At 35.6% G+C, this 17885-nt stretch overlaps 1 long non-coding RNA gene across 1 annotated transcript; it reads right to left on the bottom strand.

Annotated features, from left to right (window-relative positions):
- Window positions 1-3836: 3836 nt before the first annotated feature.
- Window positions 3837-7974, bottom strand: LOC131628290 (uncharacterized). The gene is made up of 5 exons (XR_009291737.1): window positions 7723-7974; window positions 7417-7507; window positions 6830-6947; window positions 4959-6758; window positions 3837-4850 (listed from the first exon to the last, which is right to left on the bottom strand). It is a non-coding gene; the product is annotated as an uncharacterized LOC131628290 (long non-coding RNA).
- Between the last annotated feature and the right edge of the window lie 9911 nt (window positions 7975-17885).

Below are 17885 nucleotides of genomic sequence, written 5' to 3'. Positions count from 1 at the left end.
GAGATTGATGTGCAGACGTTGAGGCAAAAATACAAGATAGATTGGCTTAGTCTGAGTGACAACAATACAACATACTTCCATGCCTCCCTTAAAGTGAAACATCAAGCTAATAGTTTGAGAGTACTTTATAAGAGGGATGTCACTCAGGTATACTCCCATGAAGAGATTGAAAGAGAAATTCTAGATTTCTTTGGTGGACTACTAGGAACAAAAAGTCAGAACCTTTGCCACATTGATATCCCCTGTGGTGAAAAAAGGACCCCAATTAACCATAGAATAAAGACTACTACTTACTGCCCCTGTGAATGAAAAGGAAATTTTAAAGGCTCTAAATGACGTTGGTGATATTAGACCCCTAGCATAGGTGAATAAAGACTACTACTGCTAACCTAATTATCTAATAAAGTATTCTAACCATCCATAATTAGGAGTATTCTAACCATCCATAATTAGGTTAAAAACTAGTGAGTAATTAGAATTTCTTAGTTGAAGCATTCATTCATGACTAATGGTGTGGAAACATGTTTTGCAAGTTACTTACATAAATGATCAAAGCTTATTATTATTGATGATGTGTTTTTTATGATGATAACTTATATGACAACTTATACATAGAGGTGTCAATTTAAGGGGCCAATTAATTTAGGCCCCAGCCCCATAATAAAGGGGCCTAAAAAAAATCAATGAATTGTAGGCCCTCAAATACATAGGCCCCAAAGTTAAAAGGCCCCAAAATTTAAAAGAGGGCCATAAGGCCCCAAATAAAATAATTGAAAATTGAATAATAATAATTTTTAAATTAAAAATTATAAAAATATATTCAAAATTATAAAAATTATATTAAAAATTAGAAAAAAATTAAAAAAAAATTATATTAAAAAGTAAAAAATATATTAAAAAAGTAAAAAATATATTAAAAAAGTAAAAAATATATTAAAAAAGTAAAAAAAAATATATTAAAAAGTATTAAATAATTCAATTATGTGACTTCAACCCTTCCATAATTGACAAAAATGGCAAAACAGAATTATATATAGATTAAATGACATGGATATAAACCATGGAGTAAATTGGAATACCCAGGGGTGTTCATGGTTTGGATTTTTCACTATCCAAACCATATCCACATAATAACCAATATAATAGATTGGGTTTAGAAACTATTTTTTAAAACCGGTTAAAAAAAATATAACCGGTTTTTAAATAATTAACCAGTTTCTTTGAAATTTATAGGACACTTAATTAGCAAAGGTGAAAGTAAATTCGTTAAAATTTATTTGATGAAACTTGTTCTGCTTAAAATTTTTGACGGTAACACAAGTCAAATATTTCTATAAGTCTTAGAGAATCATTTACTGCATATTAAAGAAAAACATTCTAATTATATATATATTTTTAAAATCGATTTGCATAAAAAAATATTTATAGAGTAGAAAATATTATGAATTCAATTGGTATAAATTAAAGGATTTAATGGAAATAGTGTAAAGCAGTTTTACACTGTTAGTGAAATTATAACCATTCATTTTTTTAGACATTTGACTTTTTCTTTAAATCACATATAAAGTATTTATTTTTAAGGGTTGTGATGCACTGATTGTGTAAAATATTTTACAGTGTGCACTACCTTTAAACTCTAAATTAAAAAATAATTTTGATTCAGTAATTTAAATATTTATTGTTAAAGGTTAATTATTATGCATGATTAATATAAAAAAGTTTAGAGTTTAATTTATCATTGTCATTTGTTTGTATTATTTTATAAATGGTTAAAATAAAAATTAAATTTCTCCCAATGTTCAAAATTTATAATTTTAAAAGTTTATGATCAACTAAATTTTTTTACACTATCATGCATTTCAACTAAATTTTTATTGTGAAAAATTTAACATAATAAAATTTATATTTAAAAAATGAATTTTTACTAAATCATTGCTAAAAACTGGAACAATTTTATAAAACTGCATATTTTCTTATTAAATATTATTTAAATCATTTTTTTTATTTAGAATCTCTTACTTATTTTTTATCCCAAATAGGTAATTAGCCCTGCACCACTTACAAAGTTACAAAGACAAAACACTCGCGGCATCATTCAATTATTCAATTTTAAAATGTTATTTTATTAAATTTGTTTATTACTGTAGTATCAAAAATAATAAACCATCTATTAATAATTGGCTCAAAATGTAACTATGAAGACCACGTTGGAAGTCATTCACTGGAAATTCCAATTTAAAAGACAGTAAAACTTTGGTTACCAATGGTTTTTTCAAAAACGGTTATAAAACCAAATTGAATTTTAAAAATTTAAATGGATGTAACAATAACTAGATATTACTTTTTCTGGTTTTTTCAATATGGTTTGAAATTGGTTATGGATTGGTTTTTTAAAATTGGATATTTTGCACAGCCCTAGGAATACCCTTCTTCTTTTATTAATATGAAAAACAATTAAATAAAATAAAAAGTTATTGAATGATAAGGTTTATAAGTTCTACCAACAGCTAAATAACATTTGACAGCATATATATATATATATATTGATGAAGTACCACAGATCGTGGTCCCTTAATCTTCCTTAAAAGCATATCTTTGATCTTTCCTACATCTATTTGTCAAATTGAGTAGTAAATGAAATAAACTAGTGGCTGAGATTATTTTATAAGGCCCCCTTTATGGGGCCAAAAAAAAAGGTATTATGTAAGGGGCCTAGAATTTTAGGCCCTAAAATAAATCTCAATAACTAAGGGCTTGATATATTGGGGCTTTAAAAAGGCCAAATAATGAGGGCTTTTAATTATTGGGCTTAGTTGACAGCTCTACTTATACAACAGCCTTTACAACAACCTCAACTACCCTAAGCCGAAGACCTACTTAAGATCATAATCAAGAAACTAGATAAAACAAATGACGAAATCGACTTCCTAACTTGCCACTTCCGTAAATAAGGGATATTAGATTAAATAATTATATCAGATCCCTGTGTCTCTTCTACAAAATAACTTTTTACTATTTTTTTTTTCTCTTTATTTGTTTCCATATAATTCTTATTTTATGATTTTGACCTTAACATTTAAATATTTTCAAAAGTATTTTGAAGATTTAGATTCAAAAGACTTGTTTATTATTTTTATCTTTCGTTATTCATTTTGAGAAATTTTAAGTATGATGTGAACTTTTGTCACCGTGGGTATAATTGTGAGGATTCATATTTAGGGACTTGGATCCTCTCCTCCCTTTTTTCTCTTCATTCCTCTCCATCCTCTCTATCTCTCTCTTAATCTCACTCTCTCTCTCTCTCTCTCTCTCTCTCTCTCTCTCTCTCTCTCTCTCTCTCTCTCTCTCTCTCTTCATTATAAAATCATTTTTGTTTAGAGAGAGAATAAAATTAAGAGAGAGATAGAGAGGAAGGAGAGAAATGGAGAGAAAAAGGGAAGGAGAGGATCCAAAATGCATATTTAGGCATAATGCCAAAAGAATTATATTTACCGTGTAAGAGTTTAAAAAAGATGATTTTTCTAGGATTAAATATCAGTTATATTGACAAAATTTGTTTTATCCTCTTAAAAAAAATTTATCACCTCTTTGAAATGTTAAATTTTATGTTTTTTTTCTTAACTGCATAAGTTATCTTCTGTAATTTTTTTTATTTATCATCAGATTCAGTGTTTAACTTGTACGATTAGGGGAGAAATTAAATAAATAAATAAATAGAAGAAAGTCATTCAAAAATATATATTGCAAGTGAGTAAAGTGAAAATCGCATACATTACCGAGGGTAAAGTGGTATTAACCCTTAAATTAAGGTATAAAGATCATAAATTTGAAAAAGATTTAGTTTATAAACTCAGTGAAATTTTGTACAGATTATCTTTGACATATAATAACCCTCAATAACAAGTGTGACAAATTCTTTTAACGGTAGCAAGTAAGTGGGTTAATGTTGGATAATCCCAAGTTTACACTCATAATAAAGGCATTATTATTCATTATAAGATTAAAAACTACGCCTCTAACAGTCAAGATGAAGCTACAGTTCTATAATAGAACTCTAATGAACCTAGGCATATTTCCCTCCTACCGTAGGCACATGAGCATACAAGAGACATTCCCCAAACCAAGGACTTGGGGAAACTCATGTTTTAGGCGAAAGACATCTCATCCCTCCCAAACATTCTACTAGTTGACGTACATGTGAACCTCCTCTCTAGAACATGATATTGGAGCACAATTCACATTCCCATCTCAATTATTAATAGGCATTCAATGATCCTCCAGAATTCAAGTTGGATCAACCAAATTTTTTTTAGAGAGAGAACTAATGTGTGATAATTTATCTAATAATAAATATATAATTTAATCTAATAAATGTCAAAGAAGCTTAGACTTCATAGTATAAATTGTTAAAACTTATCTTTTATTGAACACAACATTGTCGATATAAAGGTTGTGATTGAAATCGGAGAGATGGCGATAAACATAGTTTATCTCAAGAATATTGGAGGCCAAGAATTGTTTTTACCATTGCCAACAGTATGGGGACACCGTTATACACAAACTCTGTAAGTAGTAAAGGTTGTTTTGATAAACCTTTCTGCCACTTCGTGAGAATTTTGGTGGACATTGACGTAGCTATGGAGTTGATATATAAGGTGTTAGTTAAAAGACAATTCTATACGTTCTTTGTAAAGTTTGATTATGAAAATCTGCCTGAATTCTGTCAAGAGTGCAACAACATTGGTCATATTTATGAAGCGTGCAAGAGGAAGAAAGTGGTTGATCCGCAACTTGATATGGATAGGAGAAAGGAGGAGAATAGAAAGATCTATAAGCAAGCCAATACCAACCTGAACCAATCAGACAAAGATAAGGGTAAAACTATTATAGTTGAGGAACAACAAACGGAAAAACAAATTACTAATCCAGGTGAACCTAGCAACTACAAGAAGATTTACCATCTTGTAGAAGATGAAGACTTTGCCCATGATGTAGTGCCTGAGACTCAGATGCCTACCATAGGGAAGCAATTAATCCATGTGCAAGTGGACCAGCGGGTTCAAATAACCTCCTCTATTGCTCAACAACAAAACGAAGCTGCAGAATCTTAAGATAAATTTTTACAACACCAAATTCAACATCAATTCGATGAGCCTGAAACCATGGTGCAATACTAATGCTCCCTATAGGAAGCCTAAAAATGAACTGCTAATCCACTTCCTTCCAACCTCAACAGATTCTGAAATGATCAAAACAATAGCTTCCCATGAAACACTACAAGCACTCCTCATCTAGACCATTTTCTAGTTGATGATTTGACCAAATCGAAATCAACACCTACAACTTGAAACTTAAGGACCTCTAGGAGCCTAGGCTTGCTGTTGGGCATTACTACCAGTTAAGCCAATTCCAAGAGGTAGTTTTTATATTCTTTACCATCCTGTCTACAAAATCTTATTGCGGAATAATTGACCGTTTCTTACCTTCCAAAAACTCCATATGCAAGTGAACCACAATTTAAGGCCACATCTCTTACTGTCATGTACCTCTTAAACCCCAAAAGTAAGGTCTAACACTGAAAGACTCCCAAAAGTATGCTTCCCCAAAGAAACTATAAATTACAAACATGCATTTGAATTCTATTTGCTACTGTAAAGCAAATTATGCTAACATAATGCAATTATATCATACATATCTATCTGTTTTACCTAGGATTGGAAGAAAAAATAAAATGTTGTAACATAATGCAATTAAAGCAAATTATGCTAACATAATGAAAGCACTTTTGAAAAACTAACTGATTCATGTAGAGCTTAAGTTTGAGAATCTTCCAAGATTTTGGAATCCAGTCAGTTCCAGTTGCTAAACAAATATCAGTGCATCTAGCCTCATGTAGTTTCTGTTAGTTTAGAATAAGATATACTATAGATTATATTAGAATCTCTATATCAAACACTTGGGCAAGAAAAAATAACAATAGAATCTCTATATCAAACTCTTGGGCAAGAAAAAATAACAAAACTGACTCAATAACATTCTTTTACTGAACAAAATCAATGATTCTCATTGTAATGATCCTCATTTGTTTACCTGTAGTATATATGAACGTTTAAAATAGGCCACACTTATCTATCAGAGAAGCATATGATTTTAACCAGGGTTTCACAAGCTACAAAATTTACTTAAATACACAAGGAGCATCCTCAAATAGTAATTGAACCAAACCATTAGCTTGAGATAAGTAATAACATAACACATTCAACTTTCAGAAGTTAAGGAATACATAGTATATCTTGTTTCGTTCTTTGAAGAGTGGTAGTTCACAAAAACAAGCTATAATATGACACTATAAACTTATCACCTAAAGATTTTTGGAACATTATAAACATTTACAAGAATAGTGAACCATTATAGATCAATATTTTGTGCACTAAAATATCTAAGTTCAATTATTTCAAATACATGTTCTTTCTTAGTTTTTTGACTTGAAGCTTACTCTATGAGGTTCACGTTACTCCAACTTTTGCTTTAGACTTAATATCTTTACAATCTTAAGGAAGAAACACATTAGAACACAAAAAAGCACCATAAGTTAGAGAATAACATTCTATCTTCGTCCGAGACCTTTGAAGAAAATTATGAATGTTGTGAATGAGAAACACGAACAATGAGAGTCTCAATCCAATGATGTACATTGTGAAAATGACTTCCCACACAAAATGGTCGGGCGACAGGTTTCCTGCTGGAGTACTAATTTGCTACATTGAATATAATTGGTAAGTGATATGAATTATAAATGAGGAAAAGAATAAAGCAACAAAATGAATACCTAAAATTCCCAAAAAGGTGAATATACATATTTGCTGGTCACACTGGTTTGTACGGTCAGCGGTATAGCATTCGCATATATTCCGTACGAGAAAACACCATATCCATATGTAAACAACCTAAAATACAAACACAAACAACTAAACTTACAACTGGTATAAAATTTAGAACCGCTGCATTTCTTTAACTTAGCAGTAGAGACTAAGAAAAATATAAGACATTCATTGTTGAATTTTTTTCAATATATTTTCCTATAGACATGACAGGGGCGGAGCCAAGGCCCAGCCAGCCCGGGCAAGCGCCCGGGCTCAATCCCTATTTTCTTTGTACTCCCCCAATGTAATAGTCGATTTTTAGATAAAATCAGGGATAAAATTAGGGGCAAAATTAGTATAAATAAGGTGTGAAAATTAAAACAGATGAATAATAAATAGTATAAAGTTTTTGCCCAGGCTGCCTAAAATTTCTGGCTCCGCCACTGAGACATGATATATAGCTCTAAATTGCTTATGATATCCTTTGATCATATTCTACTTTGGCATTGGTAAAATATTAATTTAAAAATAACAAAAGGAAGTAGTTAAATACCTTGTTAGGTCACCAAAGATGACCATATTAATCAAGAAAATCAAAGTCGTTGTTGAAGTACAAAACACATCGCTGATAAACCAAACACATGCTGCACATTTAAGACAGAAAAAAAAACCGATCACCACCCTTAATAATAAAAATTCTAGAAAAAGAAAAGCATCAAGTATATATAAAAATTTGGCAAATACATTTATTAATGTTTCAGAATTATCAAAGATGGTAGATCTGTATAAAAATGGAGAAAGGGAACTATAGTTCTAAAAACGACGGAAATTAACTAGAAATAACATATACATAACATACCATTTAAGTTTTTCGCGGATGTTATCGACACCGTGGTCCCGTTTTCTATTGTCTGTGCCTCTCCAGCAGTTGTTTTTGTCGGTACTCAGTTCCAACTAGGCTCCGATTGACTAAGGCTGGCTGATGATTTTGATTAAGCGAAAACTCAGACTGAAATCCCCGAACAGAAAATGAAGTGAGTTTATGTGAGAAACAACATTGCTGCAAAACTTCAATGATGTGTACTCATGAAGCAGAACTGAAGAAAAGCTTTACTACGTCATGTGCTGCATGTCACGTGTTATTCAAAGAAACACAAAATGTTAAATCTCAACCATTTAAATTTCCAATCCTTGTCTATCAAATCCAACGTCTCACGATCATCCACGTCTTTGATCTCAGTGAATCCAACCAATCACTTTTCTTCTATGACTGTTTTTACTTTCTCTGCAAAAGAAAAATGTATGGTGTGTAAAAGGTCACTGTTACCCCGAATTTATTACTGTACAATTCAATTTTACTTTTTGACAAGTGCAGCATCCATTAGTTGTTTTTACATTTTTGCTATTTTTATTATTTCTACCGCATACAGTGTAGTGTTGACCCTATTTATATACTCAACTAATGTGAATAATGTTATTTTGTAAAAATATAAAATTATAAAAAAAATTAATATTTTTTTAAAATTTATTTTATAACACAAATATAAGTAAGATTTGTGTCATTAATCAATTTCATATTTAGTGGATATTGTACAAAAGAAAAGGGGTTTCATTCATTTTTGCAAGAAAAACACATGCAAATTGTACATTACAAGCTACTTTATTCATTCATATTTTGAAGATCAAGAAGCATTTGATATTGAAAACAGAAAGGAGAATTTTATTGAATGTAAAGGCATTACAAGGTTACTTGTTATACAAGTTAACATTTCAAGGTACTAATTACAAAGCTACAAGTACAAAGTTACATGGAAAAAAGAAAAAGAAAAGTTTGACTCCAAGCTCCAGTGTCTTTAAAAAATCTATTATAAACTTGTGACCAAGTCTTCCATGAAAGTCCTTTACTCCAAGCTCTATCTTTAAATTCTCTTCAAGGTTGCTTCCAACTTAAGCTTTCAGCACTCATATCCATATGATATATAAACTAAAACGTGACTGTGAGTTGCACGGACACATGAAAAACAAATAAATTGTATGTAAATATGAATAATTTATTCTTAAAAATTGATAAAATACATGAATGATATTTTAATTTGATTTTAAACACTCAATAAAATTTGTTGGTTTATGGTGTAAATGAAAGTGTTAACAGCAGAGATATAGGAAAAATACGTAGGTGAAAGGAATGGGAATTTAATTCTTTTATTTGCTGAAACAAAACATTTATAGGGTTTTAACCCATGAGTCATGACACAACCACATCACCACTAAACTAGGAAGTGGGATAAACAGAATCTGTCACATCTCCACTAAATAAGGAAGTGGAATAACTAAAACTACTTTCTCTCCTAAAATGTAGGAACCACTTATTGACTAATAATTTAAAATACTGAAACTTAAATAGCCACGTAATGCAGTCCAAAAGCAATAATTAACACTCCTCCTTGCTTTAGGATCTGCAAACTCCAATTTTCTGCCTTAAAAACTCAAACTTGCCGACAGGAAGTGGCTTTGTAAACAAATCTGCTAATTGATCCTCTGACCTGCAGTAAATCAAAGTCACTTCTCCGTTTTGCTGCATTTCTCTTAAGAAATAGAGCTTGATGTTAAAATGTTTAGTCTTCCCATGACAAACCGGATCCTTTGAAATTGCAATCGTTGCTTGGTTGTCAATAAAAACTTCAGTTTTATGATTCTGTTGGAGATGTAAATCACACAAAATCTTCTTTAACCATAAAACTTGATTTACAGCTGCATTTGCTGCTATGAATTCAGCTTCTGCAGTTGATTGTGCTACTGTCTCCTGCTTCTTTGTGCACCATGAAAAAACTCCAGAGCCTAGACTGAAACAATAACCGGAAGTGCTTTTCATGTCATCAATGGATCCAGCCCAGTCACTATCTGAGAATCCATACAACTTGAAGTTTTGGCAGCTCTCAAATTTGACACCGTAATCAACAGTACCTTTGACATATCTCAATATTCGTCTTGCGGCTACTAAATGCATTTCACTAGCACAATGCATAAATCGGGAGAGGAGACTTACCGCAAATAAAATGTCTGGCCTTGTTGCAGTAAGATACATTAAGCAGCCAATCAAACTCCGGTAATATCCTTCATCAACTTTATCAGCACCGTCTTCCTTGCTCAACTTCTCTTTTTGGTTCATTGGTGTACAAACAGCTTTACACTCCTCCATTTGGAATTTTTTCAATATTTCCTTTGCATATTTTTTCTGGCAAATGAAAACTTCATTAACATTTTGTTTGATCTCAATTCCATTTCAAAAGCTTGCATCATTTCTTGTTTGAATTGCTCAACCAACCTTGTATCATCTCCGGTCACTAAAAGATCATCAACATATAGGGAAACTATGAGAATATTTTTTCCCTTATGTTTCACATAAAGAGTGGACTCGGATAAGCTTTTTACAAAGCCTATGCTCAATAAGTGGTCATTTATCTTGCTGTACCAAGCCCTTGGTGCTTGTTTTAACCCATAAAGGGCCTTTTTGAGCAAATACACTTTATCTTCTTCACCTTGCACCAAAAAACCTTCTGGCTGCTCCACATATATCTCTTCTTGTAAAATTCCATTTAGAAAAGCTGACTTGACATCCAATTGAAATACTTTCCAGCCCTTTTGAGCAGCAACTGCTAACACCAATCTAATTGTATCTAATCTGGACACAGGTGCAAAAGTGTCAGAATAATCAACGCCAAAAATTTGTGCATACCCTTTAACGACGAGTCTGGCCTTATATTTATTGATTGAGCCATCAGCATTAAGCTTTGTTCTGAAAATCCATTTAACACCAATGACCTTTCTATCTCGAGGCTTTTCAACCAGCTCCCATGTTTTATTTTTTTGTATCATTGACATCTCCTCCTCCATTGCATTTTTCGATTTCGGATCTTTTAGAGCTTCCTCACAGCAAGCAGGTTCACATATTGCTACATTACATCTTTGATAGATGTCTGATAGCAACCTTGTGCCTCTAATGGAAGGATCATCTTCTAATTCATCCAGACACAACTCAGTTGTTTGCTTTTCCGGGTTAGTATCTTCAATATTGATGAGCGAACCAACTGTTCTTTGTGGATTCTTCCAATCCCATTGTTGATCTTCATTGCAGTGCACATCTCTAGTGATAGTCATCTTCCCGGTTTGAGGATGATACACTTTGTAGGCTTTTGAAACTGAACTATATCCCACAAAAATACCCGGAATTGCTTTCTTGTCAAGTTTGTCGCGCTTAACCTTTGGAACATGTACAAAACAAACACAACCAAACAGTTTAAGAAAGGTTAGTGAAGGCTTATACCCATACCAAGCTTCAAAAGGAGTTTTATCTTTCAAAGCCTTTGTTGGAAGTCGATTTTGTAGAAAAACTGCCGTGTTTGCCGCTTCTGCCCAAAACTGTTTAGGTAATTCCTTCTCATGCAACATACATCTAGCCATCTCCATTACCGATCGATTTCTCCTTTCACTAACTCCATTTTGCTCTGGAGTATAAGGAGCTGTCAATTGATGTTCAATTCCAGCCTCTTCGCAAAATAAATTAAATTCTGTTGATGTGTACTCCTTGCCATTATCAGACCGTAGAAATTGAATCTTTGAGCCACTTTGAATTTCCACCATTTTCTTGAACTTGACAAAAACTCCAGCAACTTCATGCTTGAACTTCAAAAAATAAATCCAACACATTCTCGTAAAGTCATCTATAAAAAGAATGAAGTATAGGCTACCATTTAATGATGGAGTTCTTTGAGGTCCTGCAACATCCGTGTGAATGAGCTGCAGCTTTTGAGTAGCTCTCCAAACTGCTTTGGGAAATGGATTTCTGTTTTGTTTCCCAAACTGACAAGCATCACAGTTTGGTAAATGATCAGAAAGTGTTGGTATATCTTTATTCTTCATCTTCAACATTCTTTGAATATGACAATGACCGAGTCGCTTATGCCAAAGTTCAGTGGGACTGACTTGAGTGAAATAGGCAGTCTGCTCCTCCTCCTCAATTGGATCAAATGAGAAGCTTTTACCTCTCATTTTGACCCTGAAAATCTCTCGGCCAGTGGTGTCAAAGACAAGACAAAGTTGATTTTCAAAAGATACTTTAAATCCCTTTTCTATCAATTGACCAACACTGAGCAAATTTTGGTCAATATCAGGCACATAAAGAACATCAGATACGGTTTTTATACCTGATCTCGTTGAAATCACAACAGTTCCTTTTCCTTTTGCAGAAATGTAGCCACCATTGCCAATTCTGACTTTTGTGATTTGAGTAGGCTTCAAATCTTTGAAGAGAGTTTTATCATATGTCATGTGGTTTGTACAACCACTGTCAATCAGCCAACATTCTGAATTTCTCATAGTTGAAGAACACATTGCCACAAAAATTTGATCTTCTTCATCTGGCTCAACAACCTGGGCATTGACTTCAAGTTGTTGAGATTTTCCTTTGCACACCACAGCTTCATGTCCAACCTGATTGCACTTGTTGCACTTTGCGTCTGGCCTTCTCCAACATCGGAACGGTGGATGGCCCAATTTTCCACAGTGCTCACAAGGTGGATAACTTCTCCTCTTACCTTTGTCTCTATTTTGGTTATTTGGAGTACTTCCTACTTCATGATGCTTGGCTGGTAGAGCACCTTCAACCACATGATCTTGTCTCATAAGCCTCCGTTGCTCCTGAGCTTGCAAGGCATGTAACACTCCTGCTAAGGTGATTTTGGACAGATCCTTCGTGTTCTCTAAGGTGGTTATTGATGCTTCGTATCTCTCCGAAACTGTAACCAGGATTTTTTCTACAATTCTGGAATCAGTAAATTCAGTTCCGAGTAATCTAACCTTGTTTGCAATGGAGAGTAACTTATCTGAGTATTCTTTGATTGTCTCAGACTCTTTCATCCTTTGCATCTCGAATTCCCTCATCAAGTTGAGCACTTGCATGCCTCGAATCCTCTCATCCCCAGCGTATTCTTCCTTCAAATAATCCCATATTTCTTTTGGTGTTTTGAAGGTCATGATTCTGGTGAAGATTATTGGTGAAACACCAGCGAAGAGACATGATCTCGCCTTTGCCTTCCTGGTTTTTTTCTCCTTGTGAATTTTTATTTGAGCCATAGTCGGATTTGCTGGCAGCGGAGGAACTTCATAATCCTCTTCCACGGCTTCCCAAAGGTCCAATGCTTCCAGATAAGACTCCATTTTAACTACCCAAAGGTCATAGTTGTCTCCATCAAAGATGGGAGGAGCAATGCGTGAGAAACTTACTTCAGCTTCCATTTTCACAGGTCCCGTAAGAAGATAGCGGTGATACCAATTTGTTGGTTTATGGTGTAAATGAAAGTGTTAACAGCAGAGATATAGGAAAAATACGTAGGTGAAAGGAATGGGAATTTAATTCTTTTATTTGCTGAAACAAAACATTTATAGGGTTTTAACCCATGAGTCATGACACAACCACATCACTAAACTAGGAAGTGGGATAAACAGAATCGGTCACATCTCCACTAAATAAGGAAGTGGAATAACTAAAACTACTTTCTCTCCTAAAATGTAGGAACCACTTATTGACTAATAATTTAAAATACTGAAACTTAAATAGCCACGTAATGCAGTCCAAAAGCAATAATTAACAAAATTAGAATATTGTTTTGTAGCTAATATCGTTTTTTAAGTAGTAAAAGCATTCATTTTAATCTCGAAATATATTTGATCTCGATTTTTTTTTGGCAAAATACTCTTTTTAGTCCCTTAACTTTACTTTGGGATCCATTTTATTCCTTTAATTTTTAAAATGACCATTGTAGTCCCTTATGTCTTCAAACGGTATCATTTATGTCCTTTCCGTCTAATTTTAACAAACGGCGTCAGTGTTAGCTTGCATGGCATCCAATGTGGCATTTGTTTGCGTGGCGTCTAACATGGTCATTTGCATCACCAGAGTAATCAAAAAACCAAGAAAAAATCTATAAAAAAAATCCTCCCCTTAGAATCAAACCCAAGTTGTGCCAGTTGTAGAACAAATCATGAACCACTAAACTACTCTACATTTGTTGCTGAAATTTAAAAATTAGAAATTTATTAACTTTTCTTTACTCCTTTCAATCCAATATTGCTCATTCTTCTTCTTCCACTTTGCTCATTCTTCTTCTTCCACTTCTGGTACAGATAAGGTGATAATTGACAAGCAGTTAAAGCGTAATTTAACTGTATGGACAAACGTAAGAATGTTATAATGATTACAATCTACATCTTTTACATATTGAGTTAACCATAAACTTTTCTCAAAACACAACTTAACTCCTTTGTTTTTTACTTGTGGATATAGATTTGATGAAATATCAATAATTTAGCTAGCATATTCTCATCATCATTCAATATTTATTCTTAACAACTTCTTTATTATACCCATTATTCTCAAGATTAACTTGGTCCTTAATTTTTCACTTGTAGCTAATGAACTATCACATATTGTTTGAAATGGTATAACTAAGGTATACGACTAATCTTTGCTAACTTTCTAGTTTCTAATATATGCACAATAGGAATAATAGCATTGCATCCATGTAGCGTAGAAATTAGGCTTTCATTGTGAAATTTGAGTATTATCGGACAGGTTTCTAAGCTTGCCTTGGCTGCACAGTACTTCTTCAAAATGGGTATGGAAGGAAAAAGATTTTGTCCCACATTAATATAGGTTTTTTCTTTGGCCACCTCCCTATGGGGGTCACCCCCAGCGAAAATCCCAAAATACCCCTGCTTCGGAAATGAACTTCCGAAGCGCTTTTTTATTTTAAAAAATTTCCTTAATTCGGAAGTGCATCTCCGAAAACACCCCATGGGGGGTGTCTTCGGAGATGAACTTCCGAAAACACCTCATGGGGGGTGTCTTCGGAAATGAACTTCCGAATTATGCAGAAACTGTGTTTTTTTTTATGTTTTTTCATAACAGTCTCGCATTTTAATTAAACGCAAACGCCAAATAAAATAAGCAATAGATAAACTGAAAATACTAATATGATAAATAAACAAAAAAAAATACTAATCCGATGAAAATAATATATACAAACCGAAAAAAATAAAAATAGTGTGCTAAAGATACAATCCGATAACAAAAAATATATAAACCCGACCACTACTGGGTGTGCCTAAACCTCTCGCCCTGAGACCTCCTCTGCCGCGTGTATGTCGCCGCACGGTCCGCATCAAGGACGATCATCTCCATCACCGCGACTGCCTCTGGACCGCCCTGCTCCACGATACCTCGATCCAACGCGTCCCGCCCAATCATCGATATCCGCTGGCAGATCGGCATGAGATCAATGGCGTGATCATCCTCGGCCTGCTGGTTCTCCAGGATCTCCTCGTGTGCTGGCCTAGGAGCGCCGGGAATGTCGGGTCTCAGAAGAGGATGTGACACCCGGTAGAACCATGTGACGTATCCCTCCTCACTGTGCCAGTCCTGGGTGACCCGAGTGAGACGGTACTCCAGCGGTACCACATGATCCTCCCAATGCTACCATATGGCAGTGAGCTGCACTCGGGTCACAGTGTCGGGAGCAGCCTCAAAGGGTGACCTGGGTATCCGCTGCAGGAATCCGAACTGACACATGCACCGCTCAGGGAGATATTGAACCATGATGCCGGTCCCGCATGCCAACCAGCCTGAATATAGAGCAATGCCGTCAAAGGGGACAATCTGAGCGTAGTCGACGAACGGCCTCCAGGTGACGTCGTCGTGCATCGTGCGGTCCAAGTACAGACGGTATGGTCCCACCGCATCGTTCCCCCTCTGGAGAGCGTATCTGGCGGCCTTGGGCATGGCGTCCACGTACGCAGGATCGATGTGAAAGCCGTGGATGCGGGAGAAGTAGGAGATGATCCAGCTCTGAAACAGAAACAAGATAATGTATTAAAATTAAATACGAAACATATATAAATAAATAAATACGATAATGTATTAAAATAAAACGTACCGTAAGCAGTGTGCAGGATCCGACTAACTGCCTCGTCCTCCAGTTGGAGGCCTCATTCAGCTTCTGGTAGAGATATGCCAGAGTAGCTGACCCCCAGTTCCACTGGTGAACGGTATCCAGGTCCATGAAATAGCGGAGGTAGGCCACGTCGACGTACCTGGCACTCTTGTCCACAAAGCATGCAGCGCCTACCACATGCATGTACCAGCACCGGAGAGCGCAGCCGTGGTGGTACTCCCTGAATAGGTCGTTATCCTCCTGCTCGGCCTCGGCCGCCGTGTCCAGGTGGAACTCAAAATAGATGCTCAGTGTAGTGAACCGGACATGAGGCCCACAAGTCGTGACGCACTCAAAGTGAGCTACCTCGTGCGGCAGGCCCAAATAGTGCATCATCCACTCAATGGCCTCGACCCTCTGGATCCTGGAGTGGTGCAACAGCGCCCCCCTAATAGGCAGGTGGAGAAGACACTGGACGTCATGCAAGGTGATCGTCAACTCCCCCACCGGCAAGTGGAAAGAAGACGTCTCCTTGTGCCAACGCTCCACAAATGCCCCCTGCATGCCGGTGTTGATGGTGGTGTACCCGGTCATGCAGAGCCCGCTAAGCCCTGATTCTCGCACAAGGTCGTTAAACCACTGAGCTGCTGGTTTAAACAGACCGAAAATCTTCCTGGAGTGGTTCACCATTTTCAATGGCTCTCTCTCCTGTTACAAAAAAAAACAAATAAGCGAGAAATAAACGGTAAAATTATAAAAAATGGTGACAAATAAACGGCTAAGTTAAAAAAATACCTCTCCCTCCCAGATCCGCCGAGCGACGTGATCCTGGTAGTGAATCAGCAGGGAAGTGTCAAAAGGCCCTCCCGGATAGCTATCCTCCTGCTCCTCCTGCTCCTCCTCCTCCCCGACTGGAGGGTCAACATCCGGTATGACCTCCTCCTCCTCATCCTCATCCTCCTCCTCTCGCTGGCGGGAAGAAGATACCCGAGCCAGCCTACTCCTAGAGCCTGAAGCAGATGAACTCTCCACCAAGTCCTGTGGAACGCGCACACGGCGTCCCCGGCCCCGCCCGTGTGTCGAAGCCAGCTGCGCCGCCGCCCGTTCGCGTCTAGCCGACGCAGTCTGGGACTCCCTGCCCTGTCTGATGCGTGCTGGCTGGTTGCCTGACATGTTCCTGTAAACAATCGAAATCGATTAATATGCGAGACAAATGAAAAAACAAAAAAAATGCACTTCTGATACAGTTCGGAAGTTCATTTCCGAAAATGGGATGGAGGTGTTTTCGGAAATGAACTTCCGAAACACCCCTGCGCAGAGCTTTTCTGCAACCTACAATGGCAGACCCCAAAATCAAACTTTAAACCTATGTCTACACATTCTAAACATCCTAAATACCAGTACCAACCTAACCTAATACATATTTTCCTATTTGTAAACACCCTAATATCTGAAGGATAGAAAAACACTTAGAAAGGGGGGGTTTGAATAAGTGTAGCTTTAAAAACTAGACAGATAAAAATAAATGCACAGTTATTTTTATCCTGGTTCGTTGTTAACTAAACTACTCCAGTCCACCCCCGCAGAGATGATTTACCTCAACTGAGGATTTAATCCACTAATCGCACGGATTACAATGGTTTTCCACTTAGTCAGCAACTAAGTCTTCCAGAGTCTTCTGATCACACACTGATCACTCCAGGAACAACTGCTTAGATACCCTCTAAGACTTTTCTAGAGTCTACTGATCAACACGATCACTCTAGTTACAATCTGCTTAGTTCACTCCTAAGACTTTCCTAGAGTATTCTGATCAACACGATCACTCTAGTTCCTTACAACTTAATGTAATCAATTCTAAGAGTTTACAAATGCTTCTTAAAAGCGATAATCACAACTGTGATATTTCTCTTAACGTTTAAGCTTAATCTCACTAATATATTACAACAGCAATGTAGTGAGCTTTGATGAAGATGAAGATTCTGAGTTTAGATTGAACAGCGTTTCAGCAAGTTAATTTGAATTGTATTTGTTC

This window comes from Vicia villosa, unplaced genomic scaffold (assembly GCF_029867415.1).
Source record: "Vicia villosa cultivar HV-30 ecotype Madison, WI unplaced genomic scaffold, Vvil1.0 ctg.000441F_1_1, whole genome shotgun sequence".
In the NCBI taxonomy this organism is placed as follows: domain Eukaryota; kingdom Viridiplantae; phylum Streptophyta; class Magnoliopsida; order Fabales; family Fabaceae; genus Vicia; species Vicia villosa.
This window is presented reverse-complemented; position numbering and strand designations above follow the sequence as displayed.